The sequence below is a fragment of the Sciurus vulgaris genome, assembly GCF_902686455.1.
Source record: "Sciurus vulgaris genome assembly, chromosome: 15".
NCBI classification, from domain to species: domain Eukaryota; kingdom Metazoa; phylum Chordata; class Mammalia; order Rodentia; family Sciuridae; genus Sciurus; species Sciurus vulgaris.
The window spans coordinates 26,010,506-26,033,426 of NC_136476.1; the positions used below are offsets into that span (position 1 = coordinate 26,010,506).

Sequence of the window (22,921 nt, forward strand, 5' to 3'; positions counted from 1 at the left end):
AACAATGCACTTGAATTTGAGATGTATGTAGCTCATTATGTTTTGTAGTCTACACAAAAGCAAACTGACTTTTGTGCAGGTAATCCGTTAATGTTCAGATGAGTTAAGGATAAGTAAGACTTTTGACTTCTTAGATAATCATATAAAGTCATGTGATGGCAAAACTCATTTTTTTCTTTTTTAAGCAAAGTATGAACAATGATTTTTTTTTTAAATCTCTTTTTTCATTGTATGTGGTACTGAGGATGAAACCCAGGACCTCACACATGCTAGGCGAGTGCTCTACCACTGAGCCAGAACCCCAGCCCCAACAACGATCTTTTTAATTGGCTTGATTCTATTACATGGAGAAGTAAATGTAAATGTTTTCAGCATTTACATTTATACATAGTAAATCTTTTATAGTCAACATGATAGAGTCCATAAAATAAGGCACATTTCTTTGTTCCATTAATGAAAAAAAGAATCAACTTTAACCATTACTTTGGTTATTTACTTAGATTTATTTGTTCTCACTTTAGCTATTCCTCTGGTCGTTTTGATTATAACATACAAAAGCAACTGGTAACATGAAAACTTTATTTCTTTTTAAAAATCTCATGTAATTACCCAATTACTAAGAAAAGAAATCTATAAGAATCAAGTTCTGTTATTTTCCGTAATTTATGTATGTGAGTGTTGCTTACTAAAATGTGATATCTCAGACCGTTAAATATTTTACAATATACTTACTTTTACTACCTTTTTATAAAAATTCTTTTGATATATATGACTTAAAATTTAAGCCAGTAATGAACTATTGGAAATACGCTTCCTGGATTTGAATCTTGCATCCATCATGAACCTTGGGCAAGCTAATTAAGTTTTATGTGCATTTGGTTTCTCACTTGGTATGAGGGCATAATAATTATACCAACCTTCAAGAATTGAATTATTAAATATAATGTGCCTAAGATAGTGCTCAGCGCTTAATAAGTCTATGCATGCCCCTTTTTTAAAGAAAATAACAAGTAGTAGACAAGTGCTTCTGTAGTGTCAAAAATAATGAAAATAGATGGAATGGCACATTTTCTCATTCTGTACCTTATTTCATACAATAAGTGTTTATTATGAAACATATGGGTTGGTAATTGCAGTGATGGGTCTTTGTCCTTTCACTAAAAAGCATGGAGACAGACATGTGTAAGATCATTGTATAACTGAGTACCTAATTATGACTAGCATTTGTGCCACATATTCAGTGACTTTGGGTTATTCATAGCAGGGAGACCTGACCTATTCTGTAGGTATTTAAAGTGAAATGTGAAAAATGCCAACTGGGTCAAAACGGTGGGCATAACACGCAGGTGAGAATATCTCCAGCAGAGGTAACAGTACATGGAAGGACTCATAATTTAGCAGAGGAATAACAATGGAGAGAATTAACATCTGGACTGGTACTGTTTGTCTTGCTGTTTAAATTTATGAGACCAGCTCTTTGCTCTGAAGTGTGCCTTTATGTGTGCCTTCCCACACATTCTTTCTGAGAGACATCCTTGTTCCTGCCTCTCTTCTTTCCTGTCTTAAGAACCGTAAGAAGATGTCTACAAATTCTTCTACTTGATGGTATTTTCATCATCCTTTTGGTTACTTTCCACATTCTTTTTTCAGCCTACTGTCTTTTACCATTACACTTTCATCTATTCCTCAATGTAGAGGAATATTTGATTTGGGAAAGAGGAAGAAACTTTGCAAGCTATTGAAGCTAACAAGTTTGACTCTTTGAAAGCTAAGGGCATACTATTTTATTTATCAAAGAAATTGCATTTATTTTTTTTTTTTTTTTTGCTTTTCATCCAAGAAGTAGTGCCATTTACATCTTTGATGGCTTGCTTATTTAACTTTTTTTCTGAATTATTTTCCCCAGTGATCCGTTTAGATTTCTTTACATTTTTTATCCTTTAGCCTGTTCTTGAATGCCAGGTCTTTGAAACTTAATAATTTATAAGTGGCTGCTTTACTTGACTGTTATCCATTATTAGATATTGGGAATTACTTATATTTAATGAGAGAATAATTACTAGCAGGAAATAAAAGAGAAGGTGGTTCTGGCTATGTAAGCATAAGAACATGTGAATTTAAAATCAAGGCAACTTGTAATGATTGATATACCAAAGAGTACACATTCATTTCATGTTCTTTTTTTGTTTTTGGTACTGGGGATTGAACTCAGGGGCACTTAAATGCTATGCTGCATCCCCAGCCCATTTTGGATTTTATTTAGAGACAGGTCTTTCTCAGTTGCTTAGGGCCTTGCTAAATTGCTGAGGCTGGCTTTGAACTTTTGATCCTCCTGTTTCAGCCTCCTGAGCCTCTGGGATTAAAGTTGTGGGCCACTGTGCCCCTGGTTCAACATGTTGATACATGTTACAGCTGTTTTGTGATAAAGTAAGGGCAAGAATGCCAATTGATGTTGAAGGATCAATAGAACACAAGTTTGTTAATTTGGTTTCTCGAGAGAAACAATCATGAATGTGTTCATTTGCACAAATATTCCCCTACTAAAGATGGTTCAAATTAAGATATCTTTGACTTTTCAATCATGCAAAAAGAAGCAGTCCATAATCACATACTTGGAATTTCTTGTTCTTTTCTTGACCTGGTGCTATGCAATAAGGTACTCTTTCAAGATGCTGGACAGCAGCAGTGAGCTATAACTCCTAGTCAGCCATGTGATCCCAAGGGTAAACATCCAATATTGTACAGTGTACTGTGTGGCTAAGCTATGATGTTCAGTGGTGTTATGGTTTAGATATTAAATGCTTCCTCTCTGCCCATGTGTTGAAGGTCCTCAGACTGTGGCACTCTCAGAAGGCAGAGGAACCTTTAGGAGGTGGGGCCTAGTTGGAAGAAGTTAGGTCATTGGCGGCATGCTTTCAACTGTTGGGGGAAATATAACCCCTCCTTTTCCTTCCTTCCTTCCTTCCTTTCCTTCCAAGCCATCATGATGTGAGCAACTTTATTCCCACCACACGCTGCTAGCCACATTTTGCCTGATCATAAGCTGAAAGCGATGGGGCCAAATGTCCATAGTCTGAAACCTGTGAAATGAGAGCCAAAGTAAGTCTTTCCCCCTTTAGGTTGTCTATCTCAGCTATTTTGCCACAGTGGTAGAAATCAGACTAACACAAGTAGGTTAAGTATATTAAAAGCATTTCAACTTACAATATTTTCAGTTAAACAGTGGATTTATTGGGATATAATAGCATTATAAGTTAAGGAGCATATACCCTTTCGTCTGTTCACCCAACTATCTTTATTAAGGATATATTAGCTGCCTCCATTATGGAGGCTGAGAAGTCATAAAATCTGCTTTCCAGGAGTTGGAGATTCTGAAGAATCAATGGGGCATGCTTTTAGTCTAAACATTGGTATGCTTCAGGCACAAGAAGAATCAGTGTTTCAATTGGAGTTTGAAGGCTGGAATAAATGTGTTCTTGCTCATGTAAGACTGACAGGAGGGTTTACTCCAAGGAGAGTTGAATTTCTGTTCTATTCAGATCTTCAACTGATTGAATGAGTCTACTCACATTGGAGAGGAAAACCTGCATCATTTATTGTGCTGATTGATATGTTATTGGAATTATCCACATAATGTTTAACCAAGTGTCTGGGTACCTTATGTTCCTGTCACATGGACCAATAAAATTAAGTATAATAAATAAGTTTGTTTTAACATTTAAAAGCCTATTAGTTGAATACCACATATTAATGGAAGAAAGGAGAAGCACCATGTACTCATTTTACAAAATACACAAAAATACACCTATTTTTTTTTTTTTTCTGGTGTCTTCAAATTTTTTTTTGTTCTTTTTAGATAGACATGACAGTAGAGTGTATTTTGACATGTATTCGTAGAGTATAACTTACTCTGATTACGATCCCACCTAATACCCACTTTTGATAAACGTTTTCAAAGGGAGTAGGTGTATGTAAGTAAGCAATACCTCCAGCAAATGCCATGTAAAATGGGGAAATTTTGCTTGTTTCTCCATAAGATTTGTATCAAAGTAATGATTTTCACTTTTAGCACTGCTAGTCAAAATTTTACTTGAAGGCCCTAGTTACTGCAGTAAGTTTAAAAAATGCTAAAGCATGAAGATCAGAAAGAAATAAAACAAACTACATACCGTTTGTGGAGAGTGTATTTGTTTGTGAATACCTGTATGTAGATCTAATAGTTCTTGGGTCTTCTGTTATAGTGAGACCCTGAAATAGGCCCACCTTTGGATGACATTAAATTTTTATTAAAGATAACAAATAAATCCAAGTAAAGAAAAGAGCCTTCACTATTTGGGGAGTAACTGAACCTTGAACTCCACTATATACATCTACTGATTTAAAGTGGATCCTAGACCTAAGAGAGAAAATTAAAGTATAAAGTATTTATTTTATTTTATTTTATTTCATTTTATTTTACTTTACTTTTTGTCCTGGGGATTGAACCCAAGGGCATTTTTTTCTTTGAACTATATCTTCAGTTCCCACATTTTATTTTATTTTATTTTTTTTATTGTAAACAAATGGAATACGTGTTGTTTCTCTATTTGTACATGGAGTCAAGGCATACCATTTGTGTAATCATAAATTTACATAGGGTAATGTTGTTTGATTCATTGTTATTATTTTTTCCCTTCCCTCCACCCCTCCCACCCCTTTCACCCCTCCCACCCCTCTTTTCCCTCTACACAGTCCTTCCTCCTCCATTCTTACCACCCTCCTTACCCTAAACCCTAAACCAAACCCTAACCCTAACGCTAACCCCTCCCACCCCCCATTGTATGTCCTCATCCGCTTATCAGCAAGATCATTCGTCCTTTAGTTTTTTGAGATTGGCTTATCTCACTTTAGCATGACATTCTCCAATTTCATCCATTTGCCTGCAAATGCCATAATTTTATCATGCTTCATGGTGGAATATATTCCATTGTATATATATGCCACAGTTTCTTTATCCATTCATCAACTGAAGGGCATCTAGGTTGGTTCCACAATCTGGGTATGGTGAATTGAGGAGCAATGAACATTGAGGTGGCTGAATCTCTGTAGTATGCTGATTTTAAGTCCTTTGGATATAGGCCAAGGAGTGGGATAGCTGGGTCAAATGGTGGTTCCATTCCAGGCTTTCTGAGGAATCTCCATACTGCTTTCCAGAGTGGCTGCACTAATTTGCAACCCCACCAGCAATGTAGGAGTGTACCTTTTTCCCCACATCCTCTCCAACACCCATTGTTGCTTGTGTTCTTGATAATCGCCATTCTAATTGGGGTGAGATGGAATCTTAGGATAGTTTTGATTTGCATTTTTCTTATTACTAGAGATGTTGAACATTTTTTCATATATCTGTTGACTACTTGTACATCTTCTGTGAAGTGTCTGCTCATTTCCTTAGCCCATTTGTTGATTGGATTATTTGTATTCTTGGTGTAGAGTTTTTTGAGTTCCTTATAGATTCTGGAAATTAGTGCTCTATCTGAAGTATGAGTGGCAAAGATTTTCTCCCACTCTGTAGGCTCTCTCTTCACATTACTTCGTTTCCTGTGCTGAGAGAAAGCCATTTAGTTTGACTCTATCCCAGTTGTTGATTCTTGCTTTTATTTCTTGTGCTATGGGTCTCCCATTGAGGAAGTCTGATCCTAAGCCAACAAGTTGAAGATTTGGACCTACTTTTTCTTCTATAAGATGCAGGGTCTCTGGTCTGATTCCGAGGTCCTTGATCCATTGTGAGTTGAGTTTTGTGCAGGGTGAGAGATAGGGGTTTAATTTCATTCTGTTGCATGTGGATTTCCAATTCTCCCAGCACCATTTGTTGAAGAGGCTGTCTTTTTTCCATTGCATATTTTTGGCCCCTCTGTCTAGTATGAGAAAATTGTATTTAATTGGGTTTGTGTCCATGTCCTCTATTCTGTACCATTGATCTACCTATTTTAGTACCAATACCATGCCGTTTTTGTTACTATTGCTTTGCAGTAGAGTTGAAGATCTGGTATTGCGATACCCCCTGCTTTGCTCTTTCTACTGAGGATTGCTTTAGGTATTCTGGGTTTTTTATTCTTCCAGATGAATTTCATAATTGCTTGCTCTATTTCTGTAAGGTACGTCATTGGGATTTTAATTGGAATTGCATTGAATCTGTATAGCACTTTAGGTAGTATGGCCATTTTGAACAATACTAATTCTGCCTATCCACGAACATGGGAGATCTTTCCATCTTCTAAGGTTTTCTTTAATTTCTTTCTTTAGTGTTCTCTAGTTCTCATTGAGGAGGTCTTTCACCTCTTTTGTGAGATTGATTCCCAAGTATTTTATTTTTTTTGAGGCTATTGTGAATGGGGTAGTTTTCCTAATTTCTCTTTCTGAAGATTCATCACTTATGTATAAAAATGCATTGGATTTATGAGCATTGATCTTGTAACCTGCTACTTACTGAATTCACTTATGAGTTCTAAAAGTTTTCTGGTGGAATTTCCAGGTTCCTCTAAATACATAATCATGTCATCAGCGAACAGGGATAGTTTGAGTTCTTCTTTTCCAATTCGTATCCCTTTAATTTCTTTGGTTTGTCTAATTGCTCTGGGTAGAGTTTCAAGGACGATGTTGAATAGCAGTGGTGAAAGAGGGCATCCCTGCCTTGTTCCAGTTTTTAGGGAGAATGCTTTCAGTTTTTCACCATTTAGAATGATATTAGCCATGGGCTTAGCATAAATGGCCTTTACAATGTTAAGGAATGTTCCCACTCTCCCAATTTTTTCTAGTGTTTTGAGCATGAAGGGGTGCTGTATTTTATCAAATGCTTTTTCTGCATCTATTGAAATAATCATGTGATTCTTGACTTTAAGTCTATTAATATGGTGAATGACATTTATTGATTTCCGGATGTTGATCCAACCTTGCATCCCTGGGATGAAACCCACTTGATCATGGTGCACTATCTTTTTAATATGTTTTTGTATGCGATTTGCTAAAATTGTGTTGAGAATTTTTGTGTCGATGTTCATTAAGGATATTGGTCTGAAATTTTCTTTCCTTGATGAGTCTCTGTCTGGTTTAGGTATCAGTGTGATATTGGCTTCATAGAATGAATTTGGGAGGGTTCCCTCCTCTTCTATTTTATGGAATACTTTGAGAAGTATTGGAATGAGCTCTTCTTTAAAGGTTTTGTAGAACTCGGCTGAGAACCCATCTGGTCCCGGACTTTTCTTTGTTGGTAGGTTTTTGATGACTTCTTCTATTTCAGTACTTGAAATTGGTCTATTTAAATTGTGTATGTCCTCCTCATTCAGTTTAGGCAATTCGTATGTCTCTAGAAACCTGTTGATGTCTTCGAAATTTTCTATTTTGTTGGAGTATAGATTTTCAAAGTAGCTTCTAATTATGTTTTGTATTTCAATCCTGTCTGTTGTGATATTTCCTTGTTCATTCTGAATTTTAGTAATTTGAGTTTTCTCCCTCTTTCTCTTTGTTAATGTGGCTAAGGGTTTATCAATTTTGTTTATTTTTTCGAAGAACCAACTATTTATTTTGTCAGTTTTTCTGATTGTTTCTTTTGTTTCAATTTCATTGATTTCGGCTCTGATTTTAACTATTTCCTGTCTTCTACTACTTTTGGTGTTGGTCTGCTCTTTTTTTCTAGGGTTTGAGCTTTAGTGTTAATTTGTTTATTTGTTCATTTCTACTTCTTTTGTTGAATGCGCCCCATGAAATAAATCTTCCTCTAAGTACTGCTTTCATAGTGTCCCAGAGATTTTGATCTGATGTGTCTTTGTTCTCGTTTACTTCTAGGAATTTTTAAATTTCCCTTCTGATGTATTCGGTTATACATTCATCATATAATAGTGTATTATTTAATCTCCAGGTATTGGAGAAGTTTTTGTTTTTTATTCTGTCATTTATTTCTAATTTTAATCATTATGATCTGATAGAGCACAAGGTAGTACCTCTATCTTCTTGTATTTGCTAAAAGTAGCTTTGTGGCATAAAACATGGTCTATTTTAGAGAAGGATCCATGTGCTGCTGAGAAGAAAGTATATTCGTTTTTTGTTGGATGGTATATTCTATATAAGTCGGTTAAGTCTAAATTGTTGATTGTTATTGAGAACTATGGTTTCTTTATTCAATTTTTGTTTGGAAGATCTATCCAGCGGTGAGAGAGGTGTGTTAAAATCGCCTAGTATTATTGTGTTATGGTCTATTTGATTTCTGGAATTGAGAAGGATTTGTTTGACGTACATGGATGAGCCGTGTTCAGGGCATAGATACTTATGATTGTTATGTCTTGCTGATTTATGCTTCCCTTAAGCAGTACGTAATGTCCTTCTTGATCCCTTCTGACTAGTTTTGGCTTGAAGTCCACATTATCTGAAATGAGGTAGGATACTCCAGTTTTTTTGCTGTGTCCGTGTGCATGGTATGTTTTTTCCCATCCTTTCACCTTTAGTCTATGGGTATCTCTTTCTATGAGATGAGTCTCTTGCAGGCAGCATATTGTTGGATGTTTCTTTTTAATCCAATCTGCCAGTCTATGTCTTTTGATTGATGAGTTCAGGCCGTTAACATTCAGGGTTATTATTGTGATATGATTTGTATTCCCAGTCTCTTGACTAATTTTTATTTTTTGACATGATTTGGTTTCTCCTTTGTTTGGCTATTCCTGTAGGCTAGTTCCTCCTGTTGCTCATTTGCATCGTTTTTCATCTCTTCCTCATGGAATATTTTGCTGAGAATGTTTTGTAATGCTGGCTTTCATTTTGTAAATTCCTTTAGCTTTTGTTTATCATGGAAGGATCTTATTTCGTCATCAAATCTGAAAGTAAATTTTGCCTGGTTATAAGATTCTTGGTTGGCATCCGTTTTCTTTCAGGGCTTGGTAAATGTTGTTCCAGGCCCTTCTAGCTTTTAGGGTCTGGATTGAAAAAATCTGCTGATATTCTTATTGGTTTCCCCCTGAATGTAATTTGATTCTTTTCTCTCGCAACCTTTAAAAGTCTGTCTTTATTTTGTATGTTAGGTATTTTCATAATAATGTGCCTTGGTGTGGGTCTGTTGTAATTTTGTATATTTGGAGTCCTATAAGCCTCTTGTACTTGGTTTTCCATTTCATTCTTCAGATTTGGGAAATTTTCTGAAATTATTTCATTGAATAGATTGTTTATTCCTTTGGTTTGTTTCTTTAAGCCTTCCTCAATCCCAATAATTCTTAAATTTGTCCTTTTCATGATATCCCATAGTTCTTGTAGATTCTGTTCATGATTTCTCACCATCTTCTCTGTTTGTTCAACTTTGTTTTCAAGGTTAAATATTTTGTCTTCAATGTCTGAGGTTCTGTCTTCCAAGTGTTCTAGCCTATTGGTTATGCTTTCTATGGAGTTTTTAACTTGGTTTATTGTTTTCTTCATTTCAAGGATTTCGGTTTGTTTTTTTTTTTCAGTATCTCTAACTCTTTATTGAAATGATTTCTTGCTTCCCGTATTTGCTCGTTTAACTGTTGATTGGTGTGATCATTTAATGCCTGCATTTGCTCTTTCATCTCCTCCTTCAATGCCTGCATTTGCTCTTTCATCTTCTCGTTTGCTTCCCTGATTGTTTTAATTACGTACATTCTGAACTCCCTTTCTGACATTTCTTCTGCTGTGCTGTCATTGGGTTTTATTGATATAGTATCTAGGTTTGTTTGGGACATTTTCTTCCCTTGTTTTCTCATATTGGTCAGATGTCAGTGGGACTCTGAGATATTGCAGATTTCCTCTATTGGCTTATAGTGTCCCTATAGATTTCCATTGTATCACCTCCCAGCCTTCAGTAGCCAGAAGTCTTGGAGGAACTTGATAATGCAGTGCTTCCGAAGAAAGCTGCCCGTAGCCCGTTACTGGTTCCAGTGCTTGGAGCTGGCTCTGTGTGGAAAGGCTCTCACTGGGCAATCTGCTCCGAGAAGCTAGCCTTGAAAGGCTCCTCCCGCCGGAGGGAGCTGGCCTGCTTGGGGAAGTCCCTGGCTGCCCTGTCCTGGTCCCTGAAGCTGCCTGCGGGCTGGAGCTCTCCTCTGGCTCTGGGACGTGGAGATGGTTCTGTGCAGAAAGGCTCTCACTGGGTGGCCTGCTCCGGGAAGCTGGCCGTGTAGGAGGAGCCCACTGCTGGAGTGAGATGGGCTACCTGGGCAAGACTCTAGCTGCCCTGCCCTGCTCTGATAATCTGCCCCTCTCCGGGCCTACCGCCCAGGCCGAGCTTCACCCAGTGGGGGAGACTCACCCTGTGGCTCTATTTTAGTCTGAGTCTCTCAATGCCTCCCCTTCTTGAATCCTGGGTTCTGCAGCGACTGGAGATACAGTCACCCTCTAGTCCGCCATTGTGGATCACCCCATGGAAAGAGCCTGCCCCCACATTTTATTAATTTTTTAATTTTTTAATTTTTTTGAGACAGGGGTCTTGCAGAGCTGCTTAGGGCTTGCTAAGTTTCTGATACTGGCCTGAAACTTGTGATCATCTTGCCTCATTTTCCCATGTCACAGGGATTATAGGTGTGTGCCACCATGCCTGGCAATATAAGGCTTTTTAGAAGCTTTGATAGTAGGAAAAGATTTTCTAAGTCACAGAAAGTAATAATCATAAAAAATTGATAAATACATTTCATTGAGCTTGAAAACTTCTCATCAAAAGACATCATTAAAAAGATGAAGAAGTATTTGTAAAACATATAAAGACTGATAACAGGAATATTTACAGAACTCAAAATTCATAGGCAAACAAACAAACAAATAAAATGGCCAAATAACCTATACAAAAGATGGGCAAAAAAATAAGCAGTCTCTTGAATTGAAGATTTTCGGACTAAAACTTTATCATGTAATGATCTTTACAGGAATTTACTGTCATTCCTAGCAAGTGTGTAAGTAATAGGAACTAGATGGCAAATCTGACTGAGGAATATAGAGGGAAGGTAGCATCACTAAAGATTTGGAAGGAGTTAGGAAGCTACACAGTACCTCCATCCCCTGGCCCCTGGTTTGCTGCTTATTTCTCCAGTGACTGGCTACTGAAAAATTTGTTTTTTCACCTTGCTTTGTGGTACTGATGATTGAACCCCGAAGTGCTATACTGTTGAGCTATACGTTTAGAACATTTTTCTTCTTCTTGAGACTAAGATTGTGAGGTTGCCCTCAACCTTGTGATCCTCCTGTCTCAGCCTTCAAATTCACTGTGATTACAGGTGTTTGCCACCATGCCTGACTCTGAAATCTTTTTCCCTTTTTTTTCCATTAAACTCTCTTTTGATTTCTAATATCTGCAGCTCATTTAGAAGAGTACTAAACCAGAACACTGTCATCTTGGGAAAGCTCCATACAGTGGGAGTTTCACAAGGATTGGGGTGGTAGTGATTATCCATACTACATATCCTGTATGCTCAATATATTATTAGTGTTTGGCAACACAGATAATGATGCCAGGAATATATGAGGTTTAGTCTTCATTCTGTCACTTGAGTAATGCACAGCCTTTGGCAGATTATTGATTGTGTTTCCAACATTAGTAAAGTAGGAATATTAATAGTTTCTCACAGGCATATGAAGTTTAAATGAGATAATGATTAAGAGTGAAAATTCTTTATATTTATCACTGAACCTGGAATATAATAAACACAGAGTAAATAGATGTTTGTTTTCATCATCAACTTAAATTTTCAATCACTGAAAAACTTTGTGTTTTGGAAAAAAAGTTTTGGAAATAAGAACTGATATTTAAGGTAGACCCTGTCCAAATGGTACTTAAGATGTTAGGAGCCAAAACATAAATGAAGAAACACTTTCAAAAACTTGCCATTGGGCATGTGACTGTGAAGACTCTTTATCCACTGTGTTGCTCTTGAAGGGCAGTTTCCCCTGCTGCATCTATGTGCTGTATACAGTGTGCTGTACCTTTTGCTTCGGCCATCTCAGAGAGGACTCTGCTCAGTGGTTGACAAGATTCTTGTATGTTGCTGCTGCCAACAATAAGTTTAACTGTTTCCGTATATTGCATGATGGCTTTATAAAGAAAAGAGTGCAAAAGAAAAGTAGGTGAATGTTAAAAAATAGAAGAAGAAAAAAAGAATCTGATCTTCTGAATGTTACTTTGTTGGAATTACTGGTTGAAGTCCAGAGTTAAGAGAGGGTTTTTTTCTTTGAAAATTAATTTCCATAACCTTTTTATTTCAACACCAATAATTTAATATTACCTTTTTTTTGGAGAAATTTTTTTGTGACTTTTGCATACATACATCTGTGAATATGTATACATGTTTACATATACCTAATAAAGCTTATATATAGTAACTTTTTATTTTAGAACAATTTTAAATTTACAGAAAAAAATATTAAGATAACCCACAGGGTTCTTATGCATCTTGCATCAATGTTTCTATTATTATCTTACTTTTCCAGGGTACACTTGTTATAATTAATGAACCAATATCAATACATTATTATTAATGTAAGTCCTTAATTTATCAGGATAACTATTCTGATAGTTCCTCTAGGCTAGCAAGCCAGGAAAAAGTCCCTCTTGAACCCTTTTGGCATGGACTTGTCTATGGACCATTATTGTTGCTACTGGGGTGGAGTGTTTGACGGCCAGCCTCACTTCACCTCAATCATGGGGCCAGAGCTTGGGAGAAAATCAAGGTGCTCTTTTTAGTTAGAAAATACTCTAATGAAGAAAAGTCTTAGGAGTGAGTCATGCAATAAAACTTCATGATTCACTTTACCCAGTCACATCAGTTGTAAAATTCTTTTTTGAAAAGACAAGTGTATATAGTTAGATAAAATACCTCTGTGGAGTTCCCCTAAACCTGACCAATGGTAAAAAGGGAGTTTTTTCCCGAGTTTCTGTTCTCCCTCATGTAACTAGCTTATTTATAAGGCATATGCACTACAGTCATACCTGTTAATGCCATTTTAGTACTGAAATATTTGTTGACTGAATTCTGTCATTGCTTGTTAATATGGCCATTATGGCAGCAATACAAATATTAAATTTGAATTGAAGATGGATATAATTTAAATTCAGTTAAAGAGCTGGACCTCCTTTTAGTTTTCTTTTACTGTCTAATATCTTTGGTTTGGTGGTGGGATAAAAACCTGTGGTTGGTTAAGGTTCATGATTCTGTAGTGTAAAAGGTAGGTTTGCCATTTGTAGTTTGGGGCCAGAGCTCATAGGAATCATGTGTGATAATTTACAGCAAAATTGACTTCCAAAACAAAATTAAAATAGTGGGAAACCATTTTCAATTTATTTCCTATGTTCTTAGATAAAATGAAAGGAAAAGCATGAGTATTCCTGCTGTATGATAATTGTTTATCCCTGCCATGCCCCTGTCCCCCATGGGATGGCTCCTTTTCTCAGCAGCAGCTTTTGAAATGTAAAACAAAACCTAAATGACAAATGGCTGCACTAACCATCATTGAGTGTTCTGTCCTGCTGTCTTCTGTGTTCTAGCCTCTCCAACCTCAGAAAGAAGGTTTTTTTTTTGTTTGTTTGTTTTTTTCTTCTGGTTTTTGGTTTTTGTTTTTCTGTGGTGCTGGGGATTAGAACCCAGGGCCTTGTGCATGCAAGGCAAGCTCTCTACCAACTGAGCTGTATCCCCAGCCTCAGATTCGATGCATTTTGATTCGATGGATAGCTGTTGTATCTTGTATTTGTTAAGTGGTTAAGACAGCACATTCCATTTTTCTTTTTAATTTCATGACAGTTTATGGATTGTAATAGACAGCCACATCTGAAGAAATCAGTGAAACCATAGCCATGCGGTGATTTTCTTATTACATATATAGATGAATAATCTTTATTATGATTATTGAATATATTGTACAAACATGAGCTTTTTTGAGGGGGGAGTACCAGAAATACATTTGGGTAAATTATTTTCACGTGGTCTTTACTGGGGCTGATATCAGCTAGTTAGGATTGTTTTTTGGAATCATTCCAGTTTGCATTTAAATATATTAAAAGTGCATGTGAATAAGAGGAAATATAGGTAATTAAAATTGCATTTCATTGTGAAGCCTGTTTTAACATTGTGATTGATTAATGAGTTTATGTAGAGTATAATCTTGATCTCACCAAAACACTTTCTGAATTTTATCTGTGGTGGCTCAGTCCTTACGGGAGTAAAGGAGTCCTTTTGAGCAGAACTTGTTAATGGTTCATTACAACAGTGACCATTCTGAATTTCATTTGAATTAACCAATTTATTAGAGAATGGATATAGAGTTTCAAATCTGAATTGTAGTTTATAGATGAATATCATTTGCTGGCCAAAAATAGTTCCCTAATACTTATGACATCTTTAATATTTTTAAGGCAGAATATCAATATTTACTAATAAAATACTTACAAGTCATTTAATCAAAGAGTCTGTATAATGGCCAGGTTATTTAATTTTTAAAATAACTTACATAAATAGAAATGAGGCATATCATAAAATAGTTAAAATATGATGAGTTGGCATTAGATTTTAATTTTTGTCTTATTTCGTACCCAATGGCAACATTCTAGTGTTTTAGCCTGTTTTCTGCACCTAATGGTCATACATTAGCATCTTATAAATAACTTACAAATTACAGTCCCATAAAATCAGTTTTCATGACTAAACCATGACTTTTTTAAAGGAAGACAAGAAAATGTGTTTTTTCCCCTCATCTTCAGATCTTTGATAAACAGTTGAGGTATATATTCTTAATGTGAAGTTGGTGTATTAATAAATTAAAATTAATCTTAGGAAAACACAATTTGCTGTTAATGGTTATAGATTATTTACATTTAACTACAATATTATATATTTTAAGCATTTTGATACGTGTCACCAAATTGTTGGAGTGATTTATTTAATGTACCTTCATTTTGCTGTTTGTGGTCTGAAGTCAAGTCACTAATGGTGATAGTCATGGAAGTTAGTTCTGCTTGTTATTTAGCTGTTGGTTTTAAACTGATTTCAATTCTATTCTTCCCATTGATTTCTTGGAATAATAATGAATCTTTTTTCAAGAAATATTTCTCCATGTATTCCCTGATTGATGATCTTTGAAGTTTTGCTAGAGAGTAATTATAGGAACAGTTAAGATATTTTGTGTGTTCTATCTTATCTTTGCTATTCCTCTGATTTGTGTTGAATATATCTACTTCTTCTGCACTTTAAATAATTTTATGAAATTAATAACAGAAAAATAGTAGCATTTTCAGACATAGCTTCATGCCTGAGTGGGAAGCCACAAATTGCTAAATAAAGTGAATCCGAGGTGCTGAATTATTTTCTTGTAGTAGGATTGCATGATTTTCTAAGGAAGTTTAGCTGAAAAATATGACTGTAACATAATTTAAAAAGTTTTATTTCCAAACAGGTGTTTGTCATTTTAAAATTTTGTATTAAATTTTCATATTGTTTCTTATGTAGTGTTTTCATGTTTTTGACATTAAAAGACTAATTGTACTTTAATTAGCATTAATTTCTTGGTCTTGCTTTCATTATTTGAAACAGTACCAGAAAGTATTCAGGGAGAATGTGACATATGATCTAAGTGCATGGACTGCAGGTAGTATTTATGATGGCTGCTAAAAAAATAAAGGTTTCATTTTTTTCCCCCCAAAGATTCACTTTCAAAAATACAGTATGGCATATAGGATTTTAAAATATGGAAATCTTAAACTGATTCAAAAACTACTGTATTCTCCCCTCCCCCCCAAAAAAAGAAGATCACTCTTTATTTATACTATCTTGAGCTTCTCTTCTGGTAAATGCCTCATGCCTGGGTGGCATTAAGTTTTATTAATTTCCCCCTCATTTATTGTGACCCTTGCCCCTGTCTTCCCTTTCAAAATTTTTTCTTTATTAATATTTTTCTATGTTCATACTAGAATTTTACGTATGAAAAATGATGGAAGATGGTAAGGGATTCTGTCTTTATCCAATATTTGTAGTAGTGGAAAAAGCTGAGCATAACCAGCATATGCCATCATTCAATGGTATTTAATGCAGCCAGCATTCCTGTTGTGAAACCTGGAAGATGGCTAGTTCTGTATTCTGGCCCTTTAATTACTCAGTATCTTCCTGTTTTCTCAGTGAATGGGAAATTGGAAATCTGAGAGAATGGAGTGTAGGATACCAAATCTTGCATTGTTTGAAAAAATTTTCCTAGTTACTGACCTTGAGCTATCCCAAAAGTCACTTAGCATTTTTGTGCCTCAGTTTCTCATCCATTAGTTATGATGATTCAAGTGAATTATTTACTTCCTAAGGTTCAGTCTGAGATGAGCTTCTAATTATGTCCACTTAATCAATTAAGAAGAAATAGCTGGGACTGGAGATGTACTCAGGGGCAGAGTGCTTGTCAAGCATGTCAGTGGCCTGGGGGGTACAATCCTTAGCACTGTAAAAAAGAGGAATTAAAATAAATACTACAGGGGGTAAGTTTGTGGCTCAGTTGTGCAGTGCTTGCCTGGCATGTGGGAGGTACTGGGTTAGATTCTCGGCTATATATATATATATATATATATATATATATATATATATATATATATAATAAACATCCATCAACAACTAAAAAAAAGAAAAGAAAAAAAATTAGAAAAATTCCACCATGGAAGTTAATATATCTGAGAATATTGATAAAAATCTTTTGAAGTACATGTTGTTTACCTCCATACCATGCCTGTCTTCTCTTATAGGTGATCTTATAGACTCTCACGAAAAAAAAAATACTTACATTCATAAATATTTAGATCCTTAAGAGGGTGCAGAGCCCTATTAAGTGATCATGCCCACGTTTATCGTTGGTATGAACTGTGAGATAGAGTGCATGAATGCAGAACAAAGCAACTTCATCTGCCCCTGAATAAGAAGAGTTCAGTTTCATGCTGTTTTACATGGCACAGCAGTAGTGGATTAACTCTGAACTTCTTCATCTTTCTTTTAGATATTCGGTTAAGTATTGAAAAACAGAAATTCAAAATATTTTGAGACCTCTGGAACCAACTATTTGATTCCGTTTCCCCTTTTTTATACTGTTTTTTTGTCTATTTGAATACTGTTCTCGTGGGTCAGAAAGATTAAGTTTCTAGTGCCATACCTTAAGTTGCTTTATAATTGTATCACTTTATAAGGGAGACACATCCTAGCAATGTGAAGACTGAAAATACTTAGAAGAAATTAATCTGAACTTATTAGAAGTAGCAAGAGGGGAGAAAAGCTTTGGAAAATTGTTAGCTAGACTTGGTAAATTCTATCAACAGCCATGATAGTATTAATTAAAAGCAAGAATAATGAACCTCAGGTATTAGTCATCAACTCTAATTTCAATTTAGTTATGGATCATACATAGGAAAGTTTAATATAAAAAATATGGCCTATATTTAAATTAAGGAGCATTTTAAATGTATTGAACATGTTTGGAATTTCTACATGGATTGGGCAAAAGTATATGAGCTTTGGATTTGAATCTGCAAAGGGTATATTGTTTATTAGGTTTACTTTGTAATTTAATATAAATTCTCTGAGCCTACATTTCCTCCCTTAGTTTTTAGAAAGGGTATATATGTAACAAATTTTTAAGGACTTTTTTTTTTTTTCTTTAGATATGTATAATACAGTTCTCAGTAAGAAACACCATATGTACTTCAGTGGTTTAAAACAGTGGGAAGGGAAGGTCATATATTGCAGACTATCTGAAATAATTCATAATAGTGATTCTTAAGAACTAGAACTTGAAATTCAGTTCTGGTGTTGTACCTTTTTACTATGACTATAGGAAATGTATTTTTGTCCTTTAGGAAAGTTTTAAAACACATTATTCTTTAATTCTGTGAGAAAAACCAAGACTTGCTGAAAATTACTTTGGATATCTACTTCTGGACCCTCAGGTGTTTTCAAATGTGTTGTGAACCTTGCCAACATCTATTATTGTTTATGTTCTTGATAATAGCCATTCTAATTGGAGTAAGATGAAATCTCAGATTTGTTTTAATTTGCATTTCTCTAATTACTAGAGATGTTGAACACTTTTTCATATGTTTATTAATTGCCTGTATATCTTCTTCTGTAAAGTGTCCAATTCCTTGGCCCATTTATTGACTGGGTTTTACATTTTTGGTGGAAAGTTTTGTAAGTTCTTTATAAATTTTCGACATTAGTGCTCTATCTGAAGTACGTGTATCTCTCTGTAGGCTCTCTCTTCATATTATTCATTGTTTTTGCTGAGAAAAAAGCTTTTCAGTTTTAATCTAGCCCATTTATTGATTCTCACTTTCATTTCTTATGTTTTAGGAGTCTTGTTAAGAAAATCTGGTCCTAAACCAACATGAAGAAGATTCGGGCATACTTTTTCTTGTATTTGGTGCAGGGTCTCTAGTCTAATTCTTAGGTCCTTTATCCAGTTTAAGTTGAGTTTTGTGCAGGGTAAGAGATAGAGGTTTAATTTCATTTTACTACATGTGGATTTCCAGTTTTCCCAGCACCATTTGTTGAACAGGCTGTCTTTTCTTCATTGCTTGTTTTTGGCTTGTTATTTATCCTTAAATGGTACATGAAACGCATCCCAGGAAATCAAAGTGCAATTAAAATATTTTTCACCAAAATTCAATCTGTACTTTGAAAATTCAGTTTCCTATGTTAATATAATTCATGTAAATTAGAATCATTATAATATTTTTCTTCCAAAATTGTATAGGTGGTAAGTGTGTGACTGAAGAAAAATTAAATAGTATACAGATGAAATAAATCAATGTTGTGTTAACTTTGGAGTTTAACAGTATATAAAGTACTCATTCATTATTGATTATCTGGTGAACATTTCAGGAACAAAACTCCTTCAATAATTTTTGTGATATCTTGTTAGCTTGGGTACTGATAACAAATAGTGGAATTATGATCTGTTAGTATGTACAGGCTTTAACCAGCACAGTGCTTCCATTTTATAAAATTGTTTCTATTCGATGTTTAATAGTAACCTTTTATGTTAGTCATGCTTCTAATAATTTAATTGATCCTCTTTGTAAATTATCAATTTGATTGTATTGTGGAGTATTTTTTCTCCTTCACATTTAAAATGAGAATGAACTAGATCACAAGTGTAGCAGTCTTGGGTCTCCTGGAGGCCTTCCAATTTATATGACTTAACAATGCGGCTATTTCCAGAAGAACTGGATCTTTTCATCATTTGAGTTTGATATAATGCAGTGAAAATCTACTGTTTATATTGGGTTGGGAGTTTTGGTAGATGTGGAATATAAATGAATATTCAGGAGTACTAGTATGTAAATAGTAACGCTGTGTTTTAATTCTAATGAATCACCAGGAGGTTATCTCTATACATGTAGAGAATGGGCTAGAAGAGTATTCATGGTTTTGAATATGACCAAATTGCAAATGGATAGAGTTAAAGATTATGAAGCAATCAAAGAGGTGCAACCCTGGAAGAATAAAGGGTAGATTGTAGATTGGTTGGTTACAGGATCTAGCTAAGAAAGACTCATTATGGTTATGCCAAGTTAATACCTACATTCTACAGTTAAAAAATTGCTTTATGTTTTACCCATAGAATTGTCTAAATTTCAATATATATTTTTATTGAAGTTTGCAAATTTGATTAGTTTCAAATGTGATTATGAGAGTATATGGGTTCAATCCTTGGTACAATAAAAAAAGATACATGTACATTCTACTGTCATGTATAACTAAAAAAAACAAATAGAAAAAAGAAATGATATGTTAGGCCTAATTAGTCTCTAATTAATTACCAACAGTGGTTGCCTTCCTGGTTAAATAAGAGATTACTATGCCTAACACTTAGCGGTGTTTTATTATTATTTAACGTTAAAATAATTAACAGTTAATAACATGGCAACATGTTCTGAGTCTTACCATCTAGCAAAAGAAAGTTGTTAGAAAACTAGGAAATATAAAATTTCTCTTTTTGTTCTTAATAAATGAAATATGAAATACTCTTCAGAGGGCAACTTATATAAACTGTTGGGTTCTCCAAGCCAATGAAGGTAATTTTTTTGACTATTTGGTATTTTATAATTTCATACATTATTTTTGGGAGGTTGCCAGGCAGTCTTGCTATGTTGGTTAAACAAGAGAACAGTCGCATCTTTCTGAATGTAGTTTGTATTTAATGTAGCAATTGGATTGTGCTTTGAAGATGATTAGCTGATATCCTTTCAAGAGCAATAATTTTGGGGGTGTGGGGGTTAGAATTTGATTTTAAATTGTATAATGTTTCAAACCAACTTTTTAAATTATTGATTTGAATTTCATGTAAAAACAGAGTAAATAGTTTGCTTTTTTTTTTTTTTTTTTTTTTTAAAGTATGAGTCTTTTTGGTTAACCAATTACAGTGGTTATTCCAAAGGTCAGTGTCCTAGATTTAAAAGATAGGATAGGAAAGCGTAGGCTTGTACACACTAACTGCTCATCCATCACCAGAAGACAACAATACATTCTTCATTTTGACATTTTAAAATCTCCAAAAGAAGAGGTAGCCAACATTAGCTAGCCATCATCCATCTACATTTGTGGTTTTCAATAAATCTAATTTATTCTACAGATTGGGCACATTGTATAACTTCAGAAATTTAAATTTTGGGCATAACCTTTTCTTGGCTATGATATATTCATTGTTGAAATTCATTGAAATTTTGTTTTTAAACAAGAAACACTCCCCACCCTATGTATTGAAAATTATTCTTCAGTTTTAAAATTCAAGTGGATATTACCTCGTGTCTTCTGAAACTACATAGAAGTAGCCATATAACATTTTCTTCTATTAAAGTGTTTTTTTTTTTTTTAAATAATGGTTAAAGATATAGCATAAATTAAGTCTCTGCTCCTTTCTTACTATACCTTACTATACCATTGTGGTAATAGTAGATGTGCTGAGAAAAGGAAGCATTGGGTACCTTTTGGTCCAGTGATTTGGATTGGAGAGGAGTATTCATTCTTTGCATTGGGAGGGAAACCTGAAAATCTCACTGATGAAGTCACATCATGGAGGCATTGAATCCCAGACTCAGAAGTTTAGACTTTATTCTAAAGGCACAGCATCATACTGAACTGAAAAATGAATGCTCACAGGCTGTTTGAGGGAGATTAAAGTAATCATTATAAAGATGGAGTAATGCTAGGAGAGGCTACAGACAGGGAAATAAGTTAGTTTTGTTTTTTGTTTTTTTTTAAACTAGGATTTAAAGTCTGACAGTGAGGTTGGAAGGATGCTGGCAGAAGGAATTTATGCAGGAGCCTTTTCAGAGGAAGGATTAACTGTACATGGTGACTAGGTGAATTTCTATGGGTGGTGGAATAAGGAGGAATGAGGAAATGTTGACTAAGCATGTTGGGGAGTGGAAGGGTCGTGTTATCATAGATGTTTACTGTGAATGCAGCAGAGTGGGAGATCATGGTATCAACGAGTTGATAGTGATAGAATGTGTGTTTGTAGTTGACAAAGTTCATTTTAGATATGTTGCTAGTATGCAGTTCTCTTGATCCTAATCAGTCTTCTGGGAAATTCATGTACATTTAAGCTGTCATACAGGAGGGCCCTACATAAATCTTTCCTGGCTGGCCACATCTCTGTTTCCAGTTTGTGGTGAGGTGCTTGGTTGAATCTGTTTCATATGTCTTATTTATTTAGAAAAAGATTGTCCATTAATGTTGGATTCCATGAAGATAAGCTTGAGGCTTGAAATTAATCAGATTTTGAAATTAATTTGCATGGAAGTGATAATTTTATCACTAAAATAGGGAGACTTGTGTCAAGGATACCATTTAGTCACCAGGTTTGTGAAGATTTGTCAAGGTCTAGCAGTGAAATCTTTGAAACTATTTAATGCCATTTCAGGTGATATCTGCCCTAATGGTTAGAATACTGGCCTCAATTTAATTAAACTTGTGTGAAGTCTTTATAGGAAAACTTGTTTTACAAGATGTGATTATGTGGTCATGAATATCAAGGCTGTAGTGAATTCAAAATAACCTTTTCTTTGAACTTCTCATTTAATCCTCTGCTTTCCATTGGATCTGTTTTATATGTTGTTTTTAGAGATTTGATATTATATTTGATGTGATATAGAAGAGACTTCATTTCTCCCTAATTTTTGGTTCCATCATGAGAGTTTATTTGTTAATAAATAAAATATAATTAAAATCTATCTTAGGGAAAATTTATCTCATCTCATTTGTTTAAATTATTCTAATCAAACTTTTTGTTGACAACTCTACAGCTCTGTTTTATTAATCACCTTTGTTGTACTACAATGAAATATTAGAGGGAACTAACCTACCAAAAGTTCTAGCATTTCAAAGTCTGAAATCACCAGGCCCCATTTGTTTGGTCTTTCGTGAGGGTGGCAGATGGTGACATATCATGGCAGGAGCACATGTAGGAGCCAACAGTCTAGTCATACCTCCAATAGGAGGAGAAATAAAGATCATAGGTAGGACCAGGCCTGCTTCTTTTATAACAAGACTTTCACAAGAACTACCAAGGGAACTACTAAACTGAACATACAAGAAATATTTCATACTCTTAGTGACCTGAGGAGCTCCCTTTTAACCTCACCTCCCAGATTCCAATACCTACTAACAGTACCACCCTGGAGACCCTCCCTTTAAACATAGTGGACCTTTGGGGGACACTCAGAACACTCCCCAACCACAGCACCACGTTTTCAGACTTGCAGAACTCTGAGCATTCAGTTCATTGATGCATGCTTTTTATGGGAGGTTGATCCTTCAGCTGTAGGCAGGCTTTCAAGCATGTGATCTTTGAGTTTTACCTGGTATAGAGTTCCCTATGAAGTGTACAAAGTATTTTCACATTTTATTTTCCTGTTCATAAATGTGAGTATATGTGTTCTCAC

At 34.9% G+C, this 22,921-nt stretch overlaps 1 protein-coding gene across 5 annotated transcripts in view; it reads left to right on the forward strand.

Annotated features, from left to right (window-relative positions):
• Positions 1–22,921, forward strand: part of KDM4C (lysine demethylase 4C) — a 381,526-nt gene that overhangs the window by 189,029 nt on the left and 169,576 nt on the right. The window lies entirely within an intron of this gene.